Below are 12276 nucleotides of genomic sequence, written 5' to 3'. Positions count from 1 at the left end.
GGCCTCAATCATTCTTAAATCATTTCTTTCACTTACTTGCTGTGCTGTTTCATTGTTCATTTGTTCAGTCGTTTCATTCTCAACCAGGATTTCTATGGAACGGCGTTTGGGTCATTGCGTGTCAAAAAGGTAACACTATTTGACGTGTCAAATAAGCTTGTTGACCAATCAGGACCTGGATATGACTGCACGTCACATAATAATTTAACGGGTTCATTAATTGTTTACGTAGTTATTACACTATCACTCGTATTTCATATGTCACAGCGATTCATCGATACATATGCTATGATGCTGGTAAAGTTGTCTCGCGCACCTACAGTGCTTGCATAAAAAAAGATAGCTAGCTCATGGATGCAAACAATGTTTTTACCCAAAAACATAGCAAAACGACAATCTGGTTCAGTAGCTATATAGTTAGCTAGCTGTATAGCTAGGTATCAGTCTACCCAGTGACACCCAGAGAATATTAGCGTCGTAGCTCTTATTGTGGGACTCTGAAACAACTGAATTGAGCCACATTCATTGTCAGCCTATGTGTATTGAACACTATTCCCGAGGAAAAACAATACTGCGTGGATGTTTGAGTCTGATAACTCTGAGGGGGACATTGGGAAAAAATATCTTGGGTATTGAGTAGAATATGGCATGATTCCACCAATTGTAACCTTATGCATCACTTTCAAAAGAGGTACTTTTATTTTGAAGGCAAACTGCAAAATCCACTATTGTGCCTAATCGTTATTGTGGCTTGCTTCACAATACATAACCTGGTCCGGTCAAGCCTCACTAGCCAAATGAAGCTAGCTGGCTGTTTATAACCCTGTTGCCCAAAGCTAACATTAAGTAGCTGGCTAGCTATTTATTTTCATGAACTGAAGTTCAATTTGAATAGGCGAACAACAAGTGGCTACCTAGCGAATACTTACAAGGATTCCTAAATCATTGCTAAGAACAATGAAAATGACTGCAGTTTCTACTGGTCATTGTTTTCAGGCTGGTTGTATTGGTGCTAACTAGGTACCAAGCTAAAGCTATCTACCCCAGAAGTTGCGGTCGAACAAATAATGCTTTATTACCAACGCGGTATTGTAAACAATCGTTCATGGCTGGTATTTGCAGACTTTTTTGTACAGCTTTGACAGTGCTACTGATAGTAGTGGTGACGCTTGGCTTGCACCTGCAAATTCAGAACACACAACCTTCTATAATAGAACTGTGTTATTTGACGTGTATCTTTTTTGATACGCAAAGACCCAAATGGCATTCCATAGTATGTTGTGACGCTATTACTGTGCAACTCCGATAGGACAACATCTGAATAATAGCGCACTTGGTAGTATGTACTAGAGGTCGACCGATTAATCGGAATGGCCAATTAATTAGGGACGATTTCAAGTTTTCATAACAATCGGAAATCTGTATTTTGGGAGGCCGATTTTGCCGTTTTTTACATTATTTACAGAGGCAAGTCAGTTAAGAACACATTCTTATTTTCAATGACGGCCTAGGAACAGTGGGTTAACTGCCTTGTTCAGGGGCAGAACGACAGATTTTTACCTTGTCTGCTCAGGGATTCAATCTTGCAACCTTACGGTTAACTAGCCCAACACTCTAACCACCTGCCTCACGAGGAGCCTGCCTGTTACGCGAATGCAGTAAGAAGCCAAGGTAAGTTGCTAGCTAGCATTAAACTTATCTTGTAAAAAACAATCAATCAATCAATCATAATCACTAGTTATAACTACACATGGTTGATGATATTACTAGTTTATCTAGCGTTTCCTGTGTTGCATATAATCGATGCGGTGCGCATTCGCGAAAAAGGACTGTCGTTGCTCCAACGTGTACCTAACCAGAAACATCAAGGCCTTTCTTAAAATCAATACACAGAAGTATATATTTTTAAACCTGCATATTTAGCTAAAAGAAATCCAGGTTAGCAGGCAATATTAACCAGGTGAAATTGTGTCACTTCTCTTGCGTTCATTGCATGTAGAGTCAGAGTATATGCAACAGTTTGGGCTGCCTGGCTCTTTACGAACTAATTTGCCAGAATTTTACGTAATTATGACATAACATTGAAGGTTGTGCAATGTAACAGGAATATTTAGACTTGTGGATGCCACCCGTTAGATAAAATATGGAACGGTTCCGTATTTCACTGAAAGAATAAACGTCTTGTTTTCGAGATGATAGTTTCCGGGTTCGACCATATTAAGGTATTTCTGTTTGTTATTATGTTATAATTAAGTCTATGATTTGATAGAGCAGTCTGACTGAGCGATGGTAGGCACCACCAGCAGGCTCGTAAGTGTTCATTCAAACAGCACTTTTGTGCGTTTTGCCAGCAGCTCTTCGGAATGCTTGAAGCATTGCGCTGTTTATGACTTCAAGCCTATCAACTCCCAAGATTAGGCGGGTGTAACCGATGTGAAATGGCTAGCTAGTTAGCGGGTTACACGCTAATAGCGTTTCAAACGTCACTCACTCTGAGACTTGGAGTAGGTGTTCCCCTTGCTCTACATGGGTAACGCTGCTTCGAGGGTGGCTGTTGTCGATGTGTTCCTGGTTCGAGCCCAGGTAGGAGCGAGGAGAGGGATGGAAGCTATACTGTTACACTGGCAATACTAAAGTGCCTATAAGAACATCCAATAGTCAAAGGTATATTAAATACAAATGGTATAGAGAGAAATAGTCCTATAATAACTACAACCTAAAACTTCTTACCTGGGAATATTGAAGACTCATGTTGAAAGGAACCACCAGCTTTGATATGTTCTCATGTTCTGAACAAGGAACTTAAACGTTAGCTTTCTTACATGGCACATATTGCACTTTTACTTTCTTCTCCAACACTTTGTTTTTGTATTATTTAAACCAAATTGAACATGTTTCATTATTTATTTGAGTCTAAATTGATTTTATTGATGTATTATATTAAGTTAAAATAAGTGTTCATTCAGTATTGTTGTAACTGTCATTATTACAAATAAATTTAAAAAAGAATCGGACGATTTATCGGTATCAGCTTTTTTTGGGTCTTCCAATAATCGGTATCGGCGTTGAAAAATCATAATCGGTCGACTTCTAGTATGTACCGGTGCTCAACCAGAGGGTGAAAGCCAACATCACGCTCGACAGAGAACTGTTAATTCTAACTGGAATTCTGTGTTGCACGTGTAGTGCAAAATTTTATGTGGCTTCATAATGTCATGTACCTAGGTTATATAGGTATGCACGTCAGCTTTGACATCCGTTTTGCACATCGGTGTTAAACTTTACATCGGGCCGATACCGATGTTGCCATTTTTATCTAATTAGATTTACTTATATATCGTTCATCCCTACTAGAAACCAGCAAGCCTTTAGTTTCTGACAGCATTAAAGATCATTTCCATGTTGAGTAGACGTTATGGCCATATCGCAGCCAGTCAGCAACCACAGCAATCCAGGCAAAATTGTGAAAGTGGTGAGGGAGGCATAGCAACAGGGTTCTGAACCATGTCCATTATCCAGCCTCCCACTGGAAGAATTCAGAGCCTCAACACAGAAAATGAATTACTGCAGCTGCTGGCATATATACCCTCAAAACTGCGCAGCAACTGTCAGGACTGACAACTGTGATACCACTGAGGAAGCTATCTTGGCTGGACCAATGTCCGTAGCAGAATTATCAGGCCTTTATCTGGAAAGTACACATTACAGTAATGACGACCATGGCAAACAATGGAGTGGCACTGCAGAAACCACTACTACAGTCCCAGGTCTGTGGTTAAAATAATCTCACGACTGCAGGCTAGTTGCCAGCTCTGACTTTACTCATAAGCGATGGTGACAGAAAGTGCCAAAGGTCATACAGTTCAACCCACTGAGCAATAAAAGCAATAGAGACAGCATCCAAGATGGCCGAGTCATGGACCGTCTATATCTGAGTTGCATCCAGTTTAATCTGACTTCTATATGGGGCCGTCTATGGGAATTGTCTTTCTGGGCCGGACATCAGATAAATTGCAGTACCGAAGCAAGACTGTAGGCGCAGTCGAAAGTGTGCTTCCAGACCAGAACCCTGGGCCTTGGTTCAGCCTGAGAGGGATCTGGTGAGTAGGGGACCAGTCCAGGGCAGGCAGAGGACACACCAATTTGAATATGTACAGTTTGGGGACGTCACTGAATCAACCTATTTAGCCTACTACGCCTGAGGGCAAGCAGAGGCACAAATTACTGTAGGCATCTCCCCGACAGCCCATGGCATAGGTCAGAGGAAGGGCAGAGCAAAGATAACTGTCGGTCATAAAATCACTCCAGAATGTTATGGTATGAATTCCGCATGGAATTGCATCTCTTCTGATTGTAGACATCTAAGCTCTTCTTTGGCCAACTGTTTCAGAAGGCTTACTAAAACATGTGCATGGCATTAAAGGAGAGACTTAAAATAGGTGTGACAGACAATGTAATAACCAAAATGCCTGCAGAGACATGAGTGGAGGAGGAATCCATTTTCAGCCTATTGTGAAAGTGAAGTGGCAAGGGGAATTTGGTACCAAATGTCACAATGCTGGCACATTGGTTGTTTTGCTAAAACAAGATAAAGGATATTGAACCCGAAATCTGTCTTATCATTCGATTCATAGACATGACAGATACATTTTTTTAAATGTAACAAGCCAGCAGCACTTGGGTAAAACAGGATCTACATTTAATTTCAAATTAATGCATTATGCCCATGTCTGAGCGTGTCTCTATCCCACTGCCTCATTCACTTGCTTGCTTTGTGAGTCAGCCATCGCTCAATAATGCACCAGAGGGTTGACTAGCATGTTGGAGCCTCTCTAAGCCAGACAAGTGCTCGCAATCACCCTGAGATGCCATTTATTCCTGAGTGGCATCAATACCTCATGACAGATCATTGCAGAATATTGACCTACCCATGCCCACTACCCCACCCTATAAGGCTCATTGTCATCCGAACATCAGGGGCAGAGGTTAGGTCTGTGGGCCATCTATAATGATTAGTTGTAAATGTATATGGTAGCTGCACGTTGAGGGTTTTGGAGACTAACATTATTCACCATTGTTCTTTTGGAGAGAGGAGTGTGGTCTGGTTGCATAGCATTAACACAAGCAAAAAACAGCTCCGAGTTCATAGCCTGAAGCCACAATGTTTGCCTATATGATAGAGTTTGAACAAATTGTGTTTTGTTGCATTGAGATTACAGTACTTGTCATGTCTCACGTTCTAATAATCATAAGAATTGGGTGAGTCTTCAAAGACTTCTCAACCTAATAAAGTATAGCACTTAAGCCATTCTACAAAAGTAGCCGATGCTATGTTCTCTGACTAATGCAAAAGACTAACAGAATTAGCCTAAATTGCCCAACATTTCGCCTAGGGCAACGAACGAAGCCGTTCTCACTAGAGACCACTTGGCCGCACAGAACAATAGGCGTCAGCCATGGAGGATGAGAGAAGAAAAGTTGATATAATGAAGTGACTACGACGAATTGCTTTTGAGAAGGCAAATCATCCAAATTAATACACACAGATCCCTACCTAAAAGGAAGGCTGTTATTTTAGCCAATTCATTCGTCGGTTAGCTAAATAGCTGGGGATCAATTTCAGCCATCATACAGGGCTGCCACCGCCCCATCACCCCCTCCCAATTGCAATCGAATTCCGAATCTAAAACATCCTCTTTATGGCTTGAGCAGCTCACTGGCAGAAGGAAAATGCAACAATTCACTTGCTCCTATTCTCGTTTTTGTGCGACCCAACATACTCGCGTGGATAGTTCAGTTAGCAAGTAACCTATTTAGTTAGCTAGCATTTCAACAAAGCTTATTTGTATGGCGCCGTTTCCAATTCAAGTTGACGTTTATGTCATGAATCTTGCCCTCGAGGCATAACTGAGCGATTTCCGCTAGGTGAGCCAGCTGCAAAGTCAAAATTTGCTTTACTTGAAACAATCACGAAAACAAAAGTGTGCTTTTTGGTCTTAATTTATGGTTGGGACATTAGAGTTAGCAGTGTGGTTAAAGTTAGGTTTAAAATTAGATTGTTTGACTGTGGTTGTGCCAGCTAGTGACCACTCTGCAGACCTGCCTCCAGAACAAGATTCATGACGAAAAACGCTAACCTACCTTTGCAATAGAAAATCGTGAATTGGACTTGCAATGTCGACAAAGACATTCACCCACTATCTATATGATTATTAACCCATTGTTAACACATTATTAACCCACTCTAACTATCAAAATCGTAATATAAAAATGTTATATTTTAGGAAACGAAAAACATTTGTTAAACCATCACATCGTAACTTGCATTTGATATTTTCTGTGATTTAAGTGTAAATGTAGGTACACAGCTAGCTAGCATGCTAACGCTCAACCAGTCTCTAGACTTACCAACGCAGTGTTGCTGGCTATAGCTTGATCTCCAGCTACGCCCAGTGTTTGACAATATCCTCCGACTCCTTTCAGAATCCTCGAATACAAAGTGTAACAAATTGGAAAATGAAACCGAACGAGATGAAAAACAGGCCAAAGTACAGCAGCCAGATTACCAAGAAACTTCTGTCGACCGCCGATTTAAGAAGTGATTGCACGTCCCTTCCAAAGAAAGGAAAAGCGATTTGCAGTCCACGCAGACAATCTCTACTGGCCGGGACGGATGGACAGGCGGAGAGGGTTTTACCACGGCATTGCGCGCGGGGGTGAAATTGAAAGGGATGAATAGCCAAGTAACTCGACTTTCTCCAGCTCACAACCAATCACTACCCCGGCTGAGATTTATTCAAATGAGGAATGATGTCATCTCTCAAGTCACCCTACTTTCTTTCTTCCCATCCTTCCCAAATTGCACCGGTTGTCTCCCCCTTCCCGTATCCCTCCACCAGTTTTCCCGCGTCCCCTCCCTCCATGCCGACTCCACGCTCGTCCTGCACACACCTCCTGCAGTTTCTTTTCTTTTCAACGGTGCATTTTCTCCACACAATGGTGGCATGTTAGGATTCTCAGTTGCTTCTGGACCACTGGATGCTGAGATTTCAGCCACAAAGGGTACCACAGCATAGTCTGTCATATTTTTTTTTTCTTTAGGTCTACTGCCATTTTAGCTACTACCATATTACTCTAATATGGTAATGAAACAAACATCTTTATTGGTTCTACAAGGACTAAAATTGTCCTGCTGCACATACATAATGAATATTGATTGACACCTTTTATCCATAAACACTATCTTCACAAAGATATTAATAACACTACGTTTATTGCAGTGGCACATTCTTTATTGTAAGGACTAGATATCTAATCTGTTGCAGACAAGCCCCCACACAGACGAGACCAAACATGTTTGACCTGTCAAAGAAGAGGCTGCCACTAAAATCACCAGTGCATAAAGATACACAATTTTATGTCAGATTGTAACAGAGTCAGAGACATGGCGGAATCGAAGGAGACAGAAACAAGATGAAGAGGGAATAGAAACAGAGGAAGGTTGAAGGAGCTGCCGCTGTCTGTAGTGTTTTTCCTCCAGACACAATTGTCTCCCTTTACTGATTGTGGGCGTTTTTTCATAGGCTTTGTCTGTGTGTGCCGCTCCTGTCTTCACACCAGACTTCTGAGACAGTCTCGGTGGGCATGCTGCCTGTCCGTCTACACTGCTGTTGTTCAGCTCTCCCAGTGCAGCCAGAGCTGTCTACATGAGCCAGGCTTTTGTGCCAGGGTCTGCACTGGCTAGGAAGCATTGTGCTTCACATTCTGTCCCCTTCAGCTCTCACCCTATGGAGTTCATCATAACACACACACACACACACTTCCCCAGGATGTTTACCTCGGTGAACAGTTGCTCAATGGTGCGCTGACCTGTGTGGTTGTGTTATGGTTACACTGTCACTAGGCAATGTAAAGTAGCCTTGTGCTGCTACGCCTTTGTTGATATGCTAAGATTGATATCGCTTGTTTTGTATTCTATCATGCAATAACCCCAACTCCCGACAGCTCTTCTCGCACTTCTCTCTCAAAATGATCAGCAAAGGTAAACCCTCTGGCCCACACCTACATAATTAGTTACACGGCCTTGACTAACATGACATTCAATAAACACACACACACACACACACCAGTCAAACAGACCAAAGCAGACAGTAGAAATGTAGTGAAGGAAATGTATTGTGAGGGAAGCAGAGAAGTAGAAACATAGAAAAAACACTAAACAGAGGTACTCCACACACTCAAGAACTACCACACAAAGTAAAGAGAGGGAGAGGAAACACAGAGAAAGGCAAGGAAAAGAGGGTGGGAGTTTGGGGGTCCTATACTAGGTTCGACCTGCCAGAGATGGACGTATTGGCTTGGTGAAACAGGCACAACAAAGAGAGGAAGTTTTTTTCCACACAGGCTGTGGTGCGCTGCAGTGGAGACAGGAAGGGGCAGGGCAGTGTACTCGCCACCTAGTTCCCCTGTTATTTATCTCATTGTTGTTTTCCCTTGGCCAGCAGCCCAGCTGGGGCAACGCAGCACAAAAGAACTGGCACACACTCAGCCAAGCCTCTGGATGTTGTTGTGCTAACTTTGACAAGGAATACACACTAACACCTGCGAACAGACACACACACAAGCTTGAGTGCTGTAATACAGGCTGTTCTCATATCAGTCAAATCACACAAAGGAGGAAGCAGGTATTGTGCAAAAAAAAAGAAGAAAGGGAGACACCCATCTTATCAGACATAGTCAATATCCTCGAAGGAAATTCACAGACACGTGTTTCTGGTCGAGAAATGGAGTAATATCTAGGACGTAAACATTACAACACGGCACACAGTACATGGTAGCCTGTTCATCATTACATGCTATTGACGTAGCACGCGCTCCAGCAGGTGTATCTCACTGATCATCCCTAAAGCCAAAACCTCATTTGGACGCCTTTCCTTCCAGTTCTCTGCTGCCTGCGACTGGAACGAATTGCAAAAATCTCTGAAGTTGGAGACTTTTATCTCCCTCACCAACTTTAAACATCTGCTATCTGAGCAGCTAACCGATCGCTGCAGCTGTACATAGTCCATCGGTATATAGCCCACCCAATTTACCTACCTCATCCCAATACTGTTTTTATTTGATTTACTTTTCTGCTCTTTTGCACACCAGTATCTCTACCTGCACATGTTCATCTGATCATTTATCACTCCAGTGTTAATCTGCTAAATTGTAATTATTCACTCCTATGGCCTATTTATTGCCTCCTCATGCCTTTTGCACACCATGTATATAGATTATTTTTTTCTACTATGTTATTGACTTGTTTATTGTTTATTGTTTACTCCATGTGTAACTCTGTGTTGTATGTTTACACTGCTATGCTTTATCTTGGCCAGGTCGCAGTTGCAAATGAGAACTTGTTCTCAACTAGCCTACCTGGGTTAAATAAAGGCTAAATAAAATAAATACATGAAAATGCCTCTGAATACCATGTTCACAAGTTAGCACACGCCAGCAGTGCACCTGCTTCTGTCCTGTGTGAGCATGGGCTCCCAGGAGAACAGAACGTGCCAACACGGCATTACATTAACATGTTGCGTACCAACACACTTGAAGAACATGTAACACAAAATCAGCACTGGCTATATACTTACGACTACAGTCAATAATAACCTAATCTCACTGCGACATGCTGACTTAAACGTTTATGTTAAAACAAAATGTCATAATAGAACATTTCAGATAAACAAAGATTGCTGTATCATACAACTGTATTATGCACACACCCTAGTAAAATCCACAACTCATGTTATCACCTAGTTTCACTCTAAACACTAAAATAGAGGAGGCCTCGTGTCTCATGCAGCTAGCATTAGAGGACTTTCTGTTTAATTGGTATTGTTACCCTGAAACCGGATGATGTCCATGCAGGCCAGTTTCTGGTTGATGGGTTAGTGGGAGTGCTTCCCAGCCCTTTCTGGCTGCATCCTGCTGTTAATAATGCATGCTGCTACTAAGGGAATCGGACAGGGGCCCCTCTCCTCTATACCACTCAGACGAAGCTACATTATAAGCACTGACTGTGCAGATCTCCGCAATGATCTTCCCTCCCCATCTTGACGTGTATTTTTTAATTATGTGCATTTATCTAGACTCACGTCGGCCATGTTATGTCCTTTCACCAATGTCCTGGCGTGTAGTAAATTTTGGCCCCTTAAAAACAAGCTACTTTAAACTATTTACCTCTCATTCCCTTTGTTTCTGTTTTCTCTCTATTCTTTATGGCCTAAGACAGCTATTGATTTCCTTTGACTGGCTGACTGGTAGAGGTTATGTAGAGTCAGACAAGAGGCTAGTTTCTCCCTCTAGTGGTGCCATCATACCACCACAGTCACAGGGGCACTGTACTGGGCAGGCAGTGGCATGAGAAGCGATGATGATCTGATCAAGTACAATTCACCATGAATCAAGATACATAGAAAACTGTCTTAAAAGCAAGTTTGTCACATTACACTTCATAACAGGTCAAATCAAATTTTATTGGTCACATACACATGGTTAGCAGATGTTAATGTGAGTGTAGCAAAATGCTTGTGCTTCTAGTTCCGACAGTGCAGTAATATCTAACAAGTAATCCAACCATTTCACAACGATCTTATACACACACAAGTGTAAAGGGATGAATAAGAATATGTACATATAAATATATGGATGAGCGATGGCCGTGCAGCTTAGGCAAGATGCAGTAGATTGTATAGAGTACAGTATATATATATATGAGATGAGTAATGTAGGGTATGTAAACATTATTAAAGTGTGTAAACATTATTAAAGTGGCATTGTTTAAAGTGACTAGTGATACATTTATTACATCCAATTATTAGAGATTTGAGTCTGTATGTTGGCAACAGCCACTCAATGTTAGTGATGGCTGTTTAACAGTCTGATGGCCTTGAGATTGAAAAAACAGCTTCTGTCTTTCAGTTCCAGCTTTGATGCACCTGTACTGACCTCGCTTTCTGGATGACAGCGGGGTAAACAGGCAGTGGCTCGGGTGGTTGTTGTCCTTGATGATCTTTTTGGCCTTCCTGTGACATCGGGTGGTGTAGGTGTTCTGGAGGGCAGGTAGTTTGCCCCCCCGGTGATGTGTTGTGCAGACCTCACTACCCTCTGGAGAGCCTTGCGGTTGTGGGCGGAGCAGTTTCCGTACCAAGTGGTGATACAGCCCAACAGTATGCTCTCGATTGTGCATCTGTAAAAGTTTGCGAGTGTTTTTGGTGACAAGCCAAATTTCTTCAGCTTCCTGAGGTTGAAGAGGTTCTATTGCGCCTTCACCACGCTGTCTGTGTGGGTGGACCATTTCAGCTTGTCCATGATGTGTATGCCGAGGACTATAAAACTTTCCACCTTCTCCACTACTGTCCCATCGATGTGGATAGGGGGCTGCTCCCTTTGCTGGTTCCTGAAGTCCACAATCATCTCGTTTGTTTTGTTGCCGTTGAGTGTGAGGTTATTTTCCTGACACCACACTCCGAGGGCCCTCACCTTCTCGCTGTAGGCAGTCTCGTCATTGCTGGCGATCAAGCCTATCACTGTAGTGTCATCTGCAAACTTGATCATCGAGTTGGAGGCATCATGGGTGAACAGGGAGTACAGGAGAGGGCTCAGAACGCACCCTTGTGGGGCCACAGTGTTGAGGATCAGAGGGGTGGAGATGTTGTTTCCTACCCTCACCACCTGGGGGCAGCCCGTCAAGAAGTCCAGGACCCAGTTGCACAGGGCGGGGTCGAGACCCAGTGTCGCGAGCTTAATGACGAGTTTGGAGGGTACTATGGCCTTAAATGCTGAGCTGTAGTCGATGAACAGCATTCTTACATAGGTATTCCTCTTTTCCAGATGGGTTAGGGCAGTGTGCAGTGTGATTGCATCACCTGTGGACCTATTGGGGCGGTAAGCAAATTGGAGTGGGTCTAGGGTATCAGGTAGGGTGGAGGTGATATGATCATTGACTCGTCTCTCAAAGCACTTCATGATGACAGAAGTGATTTAGCTCAGTTACCTTAGATTTCTTGGGAACAGGAACAATGGTGGCCCTCTTGAAGCATGTGGGCACAGCAGACTGGGATAGGGATTGATTGAATATGTCTAGCACTGAGGTCGAGCACTCAACCGGTATAATTAACAAAAGGAAATGGTTGTTCTGCCTCAGTGACCATGAAGAGGACTAAATGTAAAATGTCCTTGACGACGAGAGAGCAGAAAAACTGTAACATGGACCACATCACCAGAAAATAG

The 12276-nt window shown here is 42.7% G+C and overlaps 1 protein-coding gene across 2 annotated transcripts in view; it reads right to left on the bottom strand.

Annotated features, from left to right (window-relative positions):
• LOC115110438 (mucin-5AC-like) overlaps window positions 1–6866 on the bottom strand; it is a 41368-nt gene extending 34502 nt beyond the window's left edge. For both annotated transcript variants that reach the window (XM_029636094.2, XM_029636095.2), the window contains exon 1: window positions 6409–6866. The gene's annotated coding sequence lies outside the window, so the exon portion shown is untranslated. The remainder of the gene's footprint in view (window positions 1–6408) is intronic.
• Between the last annotated feature and the right edge of the window lie 5410 nt (window positions 6867–12276).

Source organism: Oncorhynchus nerka, linkage group LG26 (genome assembly GCF_034236695.1).
Source record: "Oncorhynchus nerka isolate Pitt River linkage group LG26, Oner_Uvic_2.0, whole genome shotgun sequence".
NCBI lineage: Eukaryota > Metazoa > Chordata > Actinopteri > Salmoniformes > Salmonidae > Oncorhynchus > Oncorhynchus nerka.
This window is presented reverse-complemented; position numbering and strand designations above follow the sequence as displayed.